The following is a 7,077-nucleotide window of genomic DNA, read 5'->3' as shown; positions in this document are numbered from 1 at the left end:
CTCTCTCTGTGTCAAATAAATAAAATCTTTTTTAAAAAATGAAGAAAGAAAGAAATCAGGAGTTTAGGGGCACCTGTTGGCTCAGTCAGAAGGGCCTGCGACTCTTGATCTTGGGGTTGTGAGTTCGAGCCCCACATTGGGTATAGAGATTAAAAATAAATAAATAAACAAACTTTAAAAAAAAAGAAAAAAGAAATCAGGAGTTTAACATAGGAATTAAAGTCTGCAGAGAAGGAAAACAGACACCAACAACCTTGTCTTAAACTAAAGCAGTGGAGGAGAAACAAGCAGTTGGAGCTCACAGAGAAGCCTAAGAAACTGTTGCAGCTGGCCATCAAAACTGGCAGGGGGCGCTCTAGAGAAACCTGCAAAGCCACCATTTGTGGCCACCAAGACTCCTCTGAATGATGGCTTTTGCTCCTGCCTTCCAAATCTCCATGCAAGTTTCTCTCTTGCCCAACTCTCACCGTACAGGGAAGAAGATTCTGAGAAACGTAGTTCCAGCTTTACATGGTGCCAACTTGGCAAAAGACAAGTACACAGAATTTCCCTATTTCTCTTCCACTAAAACCTTCAGCATTTAACACAGTTGGTTACTTCCTTCTTTTCAAAATACTTTCTTCCCTTAGATTGTGAAATAACACTTTCCCTTCGATCACCTTTTACTTATTTTTTCCTTCTCAGTCTCAGTTAAATGATGCTTCATCTTCATCTCCCAGAGATCAGCCCTGGGACCTACTTGTTGATTGTTGTCTCATGACTTTAAATAACATCTCTGTATTGATGATTCCCAAATATAGATCCCAGCTCAGAGCCTGGCCCTAAACTCTCGACTTATCTAATCAAGTGTCCTCTTGACGTCTCTGCTCTCCTATCTAATTGCCCAAAGCAAACTCTTGATTCCCCCCAAGAAAATTTTTCTCTCAGCTTCCCCATCTCAGTAACAACTCTATGTTTTCAGTTGCTGATATCAACAAAGTCATCCTTGATTTTTCTCTTCCTCTCATTGCAAATCCAGTGCATCAACAAATCCTACCAGCTCTATGCTCAAAGTAGATCTAGAATCTGTCTACATGTCATCATCTCTACCTGTGTAATTCTGTGCAAGCTCCCATCTGGATGTCTGCAGTGGTCTCCTAACCCACCCAGAGTCTGTTCCCAGTACAATAGAGGCAGAGAGATCCACCTAAAATATACGTTAGATTGCAGCTCTCCACTGCTCAGAATTCTACAATGACTCTATTTTGCTCAGAGTGAAGTCAAGAGTTTACAATGTTATGGCGAAGACCTGTCCTGACCTCCTCATATGAAACAGCAACCCCATCAGAACACTCCTTTGTGTGTATCACCATCCAACCTAGTATGAATTTATTTAGTATTCTATATCCCTACTATGGACTTAACTTATGTCTCTCCAAGGTTCATATGTTGAAGCCCTAACCCTTTATGAAGATACTTGGAGACAGTGTCTTTAGGAGGTAATCAGGATTAGATGAGATTATGACAGTGGGACCTCATGATGGGATTAATGCTTTTATAAGAAGAGATACCAGAGAGCTTGCTTCCTCTCTTTCTCTCTCCACCATGTGAGGACACCACTGAAAAGTGGCCATCAGCAAGCCAGAATGAGGACCCTCACCAGGAACCAAATCTGCCCATACTTTGATCTTGAAATTCCCAGCATCCAGAACTGTAAGAAAATAAATCTGTTTTTTTTAAGCCACCCAGTCTGTGGTAGTTTGCAATGGCAGCCTGAGTAGATTAGAACAACCCACTCTCCCCAACTAAATTATAAGACCCACAGGGGATCAGATTTTGTTTTTTTCACTACCGTATCTCCAGCACCTAGTTGCCTGTCAGCACACAGTGTATTTGCACAATGAATAAATGATTGAATGAATGAGTTGCCCAATGTCTTAGCTAGAATGTGACAAAGCTTGAAATAACTGCACAATGAAGGGGGGGGTGAGTTTCTATCTAATTGTGTGAATCTAATTTGCAAGTAACAATATAAGCAGCCCATCTTGAATATTCTAATACTTTCCAAAAAATGCAAATACAAATTCTTCTTCTTTGACTTTCTCCTATTTGAAAGAAGTGGTAATCCATTTGAGAAAATCTCATAGCATATCTATCTTGCCACAGACTTCATCCAGTAAACAGCATTTGGGGATTCAGAAGGCACAGCATTAAATTCTACTCCCCATCCAAACCACACAAATGTGTTTATTTCTTGAAAGCTGCTATTGCAGAGCTAACTCCCAATACAAAGGCCAACCAACACTCTTGAGGTCCTGACTTTAAAACCAAGGAAATTCTTTCTTAATTCCCTGAGAGGGAGTGCACGTTGTTAAAAAGATGTAATTCACAGTGTGAATTAGCTTTTGATAGTAACTCATCTGGTTCCACTAAAACACAGAAGGCTCCAAACCATTCAGACACGTTTCCTTGAGACGGCTGAAAATAAGATTTATTTCAAAGCAGTCAATTGTCTCTGCAAATCAAGGCCAAATGGGCCAGAAATGAGAGGCAGTTTGTAAATTCTGAGTTTGGGCCCACCAGAGCCAATTACTTTAACAGGGACAATCTTGGTGTCTTTATTTGGACGATTGGGATAGCCTGTTTACCGCAAGATAAATGAATTGGTGTGCTCTCTCAGTAATTGAGGAGAAACCTGTTGGATCACAAATTCATCCAGTAATTACTTTAGGAGTCCTCTGAGAAAGTGCTTACATAATTTCCTTTGTATGTGTTTTCCAAAAGGACATATGTCTCCTATCCAGTGTTCCCTAAGCCACAAATGTACCTCATTGATTTTCTCAGCCTACAGTGTGTTGATTTTCAGCCACAGTGTGTAAGGTGAAAGGAAACAATAACTGTATATAGAAAATATTGATCTGCAACCATTGATTCAAGGCCCCTGGTGTCAAAAGATTAGTTACTTTTAAGAGAAGTACTAAAGGTGACTTTCAACTACTTTTTATTGACTAACACGGACCAGATAAACCCTTCTATTCAAAGCCATAGACTCTCCTCCAGAAGCCATAATGAATCCCTTGCTTGAGATCTAAATAACTGTCAATGTATTTTCCAAATACATTTTACATTCCAAATAATAATTTGGAATGCTGTATGTACAGCATACAAACATATGCTGTACTATTACCAAATGATTCATGGTATTTTAACTATAATAATAACCAATACATTTAGTATTTATTATGTCCCAGGAATTGTTCCAAATGATTTACATTTATTTATTTGTTTGTTTAGTATTCACGACACCCCTCTGAGTTAGGTACCAATATTATCTCCATTTTACAGAAGCAGAAACTGAAGCACGGAAAGGTTAAGTAACTTGTCGAAAATCACACAGCTAGTAAGTGGCAAAGCCAGGCTCTGAACTCAAATAGCCTGGTTCTAGAAACTATATTTTTAACCACTACATGATAGTACCACTAAAATGCTATGGAAAATGTGAAAAGCTAGTTGGTCAAAACTGCAAATGAAAATTATTCAAATACTAGCCATTTACTCTGCATCTGGAGAAGGTGAAAAAGGAAAAGTACCTTTTTAAACTCTTAGTACTTAGTTCAGTTTATCTTCAGAAAAATAACTTAGACAATAACAAAAATTAAGTTGTCCTAGAGCTTAATAAAGTACTCAGGGAAGATTTCCTATCATCATTTATAACTTTTAAATCTTCTAGACTTATAATCTAGAGAAACGCAAACCAGAGCCACGATGAGATGCTACATTACACCCATTAGGATGGCTATCATCAAAGAAACAGAAAGAACAAGTGTTGGTGACGATGTGGAAAAATTGGAACCCTTGTGCCCTGCTGGGAACATAAAATGGTGCAGCTGCTATGGAAAACAGCATGGAGATTTCTTAAGAAATTAAACATAGAATTACCCTGTAATCCAGCAAGTGCACTTGTGAGTATATACCTCAAAAAACTAACGCAGGGACCTGAACAGATATTTGTACTCCCGTGTTCAGAGCAGCATTATTCACAATAGCCAAAAGCTGGAAGCAACATAAGTATTCATTAATAGAGGAATGGATAAACAAAATGTCACATGTATGTACAATGAAAGTTTTATTCAGCCTTAAAAAGGAAGGAAATTCTGACACCTGCTACAACACAGATGAACCTTGAAGGCATTATGCCAAGTGAAATAAGCCAATTGCAAAAGAACAAATACTATGTGACTCCACATATATGAGCTACATAGAGGAGTCAAACTCATAGAGACAGAAAGTGAAATGGCAGTTGCCAGGGGCTGGGACAATGGGAAAATGGGGAGTTATTGTTCGGTGGATTTCCACGTGAAAAGATGAAAAAGTCCTGGAGATGGATGGTGGTGATGGTTGCACAATAATGTGAATATACATAATACCACCAAAGTGCACACTTAAAATGGTTAATTTTTTTTTTTTTTTTTAATGAGAGAGAGAGCACATGAGAGGGGGGAGGGTCAGAGGGAGAAGCAGACTCCCTGCCAAGCAGGGAGCCCGATGCGGGACTCGATCCAGGGACTCCAGGATCATGACCTGAGCCGAAGGCAGTCGCTTAACCAACTGAGCCACCCAGGTGCCCCTAAAATGGTTAAATTTTATGTTATGTATATAAAAAGACCACATGTGCTCATTTCTGTGTGCAGATATATGAATAGAGAGAGATAGATCCTCTCTTATTTATACTAATTGAAGCTGTGAACACTTCTGTACCTTCCTTTCTTCTCATAACAACATCTTAGAATTAATTCCATATTAGCACATTCTTTTAAAAGGCTGCTTGACATTCTGTGATATAAGATAGTAAAATTTATCCAAGCTATCTGTTAGCAATGATCAGTTAATTATCTACAGTCCGTGGTTACAATAGACAAGGCCACAACAACAACAAAATCCTCTAGAATAGAAAGTACACAACAGTGCTTACATAGTTGGGACGGACTAGGCAAAATGGTGTTAAAATACAACCTCCAGGGGTGCCTGGGTGGCTCAGTCATTAAGCGTCTGCCTTAGGCTCAGGTCATGATCCCAGGATCCTGGGATCGAGCCCCACATCGGGCTCCTCTTTCCATGGGGAGCCTGCTTCTCTCTCTCTCACTCCCCCTGCTTATGTTCCCTCTCTCGCTGTGTCTCTCTCTGTCAAATAAATAAATAAAATCTTAAAAAAAAAAAATACAAGCCCCAAACCCTTTACTAAAGTAAGAAAAAGCTCTCCAATTCTCTTAGCACAAGAAAGTCTTTCTCACTCATGTGACATGTCCTGCAGGAGTCAGCAAAAGCTTCTGCTCCACACAGTTCTCCATCCTCTGCATCATCCAGAACATACAGCCTCCATCCTCCATCTCTGGGCTTTCCACGACATCAGCCTGGAAGTAAACTCATAGCTCACTAGCCAGAACTAGTTTTTTCTCCCTCCCAACTGAAAAGAGGCTGAAAAATATAGGAGAGTAAAAATAAACTCTCTCTTCCATACTTCAATCACACAAACAGAAATAATTTCCTCACTACGAATAAAACCAAAGTTTGCAAATCATTTATGGAAGGCTTTTCAAACTTTCAAATGATTATTTTTCATCCAACAAATATTTATATTATTCCTACCACTTGCTGAGTGCAGGTACATGGTAGGCATTCAATAAGTATTTGCTGAACAAACAAACGAATGATCCCTAATTATACTAGTAATTGCTACCACTTCTCCCAGAGCAGTCCAACTGCTAGAAGTGGATAGGAAGAGCAAGTAAGAAACGATTCTGTCTTCTCACCTAGTCACCTGGCCAGAGCCCAGATTAACTTAACTTCCTGTTTGAGGGCAAACCTTGACCGTCAGGAGAGAAACCAGGAGCCTGACTGAGTTCTAAGCTACAATTAAGCTTTGATCATTGCCCAATTCAAAATTCTCACTGTTTCAAGGTCAATCCATGAGCTATCGTTGACAAACATTTCCGCTTACAGCTCACATTTGCATTTTGCACAAACATCATACATAGGTAAAAGAAGAGAATACGATTCAGCCTAATCCAATAGCTAATTAGCAACACCTGCTCCAAGGCACTATTAGCATCTCGCTATTAGGTGACTATTTGCATTACAGGATGAATGATTATGCCTGTCAAATGATGACAGGACTTGCTTCATTTTTCAGTTCATGTATAAATTCAAATGCCATATTTTTAAATATCCCACAAAACTTTTAGATAGGACATTGCTATTTTTGAATTTCAGTCACAGGTTTCAATTGTCAATGACAGAAGTACAATTCAACTCCTAGACAATTAAAAAGTTGCATTTACATGAATAAGCGTATCCTTTTAATTACTCGTGTCACAGGATCTCCTCTACTCCGCCCATGTGCTCTCCCTGGCACTCCAATGATTAGATATCAACTCTAAAAGTAGTAGGGTTAGGGGCCTCTGAGTCAGGCCTTGTTGCCATGTCCACATGGCGCTGACCCACATGGGTCCGTGTCTGTGATGTCAACAGGTATGGATGCTTGTCGCTACAGAACCAAGTTTGTGGGGCGCTTGGGTTTGACTCCACTGAAACCTATAGGCAACTCCTCAGGACAATACCTACATCAAACTGGCCATGTTCAACTATTTCCCAGTGCCCGACGGACTAGGGATCCTCACCCACCTGTATGTGATAAATGCAGGTTGCCGGGGTTTGCTGTAAAATCGCAGAAGGTGCTCAGCAGGGAGTTCCGCTCTCCAGTTACACCTTCTAGAAGGCTGGGAGATGCTGGACAGACGCCTGTTGCTTGAGACTGACCTGGTGTTGTTCCTAGGAGACACTGGCCTCCCAGACCTGCCTGCGAGCTCCGGGTGGAAGAGCTGGAAGCTGTAGAAGGATGGTTTCCTTTCGGCGATGACTGGCACTGGAAGAACCAGGCTCGGAACTCCTTCCGTACCTTCACCTCGATGAAGGGACAGCACGGATCTGCCCTGGGCAGGGCCAGCCTAGGAGCAGGGCACCACGGGCACCTGGGCCCCCTCCTCCGCACGGACTACCCCGCCAATGCCCTTGCCTTCTACTGCTACACCTTCTCGTAGG

At 40.8% G+C, this 7,077-nt stretch overlaps 1 pseudogene; it reads left to right on the top strand.

Moving 5' to 3' along the window:
* Positions 1-6,576: 6,576 nt before the first annotated feature.
* On the top strand, positions 6,577-7,076 carry LOC110593589 (annotated as a pseudogene).
* Position 7,077: the final 1 nt, after the last annotated feature.

The sequence above is a fragment of the Neomonachus schauinslandi genome, unplaced genomic scaffold, assembly GCF_002201575.2.
Source record: "Neomonachus schauinslandi unplaced genomic scaffold, ASM220157v2 HiC_scaffold_1207, whole genome shotgun sequence".
In the NCBI taxonomy this organism is placed as follows: domain Eukaryota; kingdom Metazoa; phylum Chordata; class Mammalia; order Carnivora; family Phocidae; genus Neomonachus; species Neomonachus schauinslandi.
The sequence above is the reverse complement of the archived record's forward strand: the minus strand, read 5'-3'. Positions and strand labels throughout refer to the sequence as shown.